Below are 1,816 nucleotides of genomic sequence, written 5' to 3'. Positions count from 1 at the left end.
ATGATGTATAGAAGGTGGAATGAGAAAGTGTTTCTGAACGCCTTCATCTTGTTTGTAAAATACGTCTATCCAAAAAAAAATGATCAAATAAAATAAATTTATGATTTTTTATCATTAAAACTTTGAATCCCTGCTAAAATAAACATTGGACTGAGTCGATTTGGAGTCATTGAATTTCTCAAACCCTGGGGTCTCAAAAGCTTCGTTTTGGTCCAAAACTCATCCTTGATGTTTTGCAGAATTTTTATGTAACGTTTACACACGCAGCGAAAAGTAGTACCATTGAGATAAAAAAAATACATCTTTGATTCAAAAACCTTGTGTACATTGAAACAAAATCCAATTTCTTTGATTCAAGTAAATTTTATATTGAACCGAACTTTTTTTCCATTAAACCAATGTTCCAAATTTTTGAATCAAAATATTTAATTTGAAATCGAAGAATTTTTTTTTGACTCTGAATCAATGTGGAAATTCATTGATTTAGATGAATTTTCTTTTGAATCAAAGTATTTTTTCGTCAAACAGTCGACACATCTTCCTTATCTTCTGTTTGGTGAACGGGTTGGCGAGAAGTTTTTCCGACAATCAGTCCTGTTTATTTTTTGCGAAATCTTACTGCCGCGCAACAGCCAGACAGCACCGGAATCACGAGATACGGCGTAGGAAAGTCTCGAGAACTTTAAAAGGACAAACGATAGTGAACTCCTAGGTAGGTCTTTCAAAATCAATTTGTTTTCAAATAAACCGTCAACCTAACAAACTTTTTCAGGGCAATCATTCATCCAACTAAATGCTTCGGATCCGGTCCAAGGAGACATCTGGCGCCGAAACCCTGTTCGAATGGAACTGTCCGCCAACAAACATCTTTCAGTAAGTACTTTCCAGCTAAATATAGTTTTTGGTGAGCTTCATAACAAGAGAAGCATTTTGTCATAAATTTGTATTATGTGCGCTATGTAAAAAAATCATATGTACATTTTGTTCTCCTCTTTATTTACAGATGTACCGGTTCAAAACTCTAATCCTGGAGAAAATCGATTAAGTGAACATGAACTTAGAGAGAAATAAAATGTTTTAAACCATAATTGATTTCTTTTTATTTCCAATAGGACGAAAATCCATATGTAGTACTAGAATTTTTTAGGAACAAGAAATAAAATTCAAGAACAAATGCTTTTAAATTGAAATCTAAATGCCGTTGAAATAAAGAAAAAAATCTTAAAATTAAACGAAAAGTCTTTTGAATCAAAAGCATTTTGTTATTTGAAACAAAGAAAAAGTTTTGATTCAAAGGAAAGCATTTCTTCGAAACAAAAGGAAATGCATTTGAATTAAAGGAATTTTTATTTGTCCCAAATTCAAAGGAAAACATCCTTTGTTTTTGCGGCACTTTCCTTTGAAACTAATTTCTATTTTTCTGCGTGCATGAGCAAATTTGGACTTTTAGGTTTGTATGGGAAAATTGAATATTTTGTTCTGAAAAATCAACATCGTTTTTGTTTCTTCGGTAGAACCGAGCCAGCTGACTGTTTTTGTGCCAATTTATAAAATTCCTAAGAAAAATTTTCAGCTGAACAACTTTGTCCAAGACGATAACTTCGTATCTTATTAGGCAAAAAAGTTATTAGCTGTTTAACAGAGGTATGTTTTTGGCATTGATAAACGACAAATTCAATTGAAATCACTGCTGGAGCCTCGTGAAGTATTGCAAGAAAAGTAGTCATGCAATACCTCGCTAGGCATCCTGCAGGGATGTCAATTGAATTTATTGTTTATCAATGCGAAAAGACATACCTCTGTTAAACAGCTAATA

Source organism: Uranotaenia lowii, chromosome 3 (assembly GCF_029784155.1).
Source record: "Uranotaenia lowii strain MFRU-FL chromosome 3, ASM2978415v1, whole genome shotgun sequence".
In the NCBI taxonomy this organism is placed as follows: domain Eukaryota; kingdom Metazoa; phylum Arthropoda; class Insecta; order Diptera; family Culicidae; genus Uranotaenia; species Uranotaenia lowii.
This window is presented reverse-complemented; position numbering follows the sequence as displayed.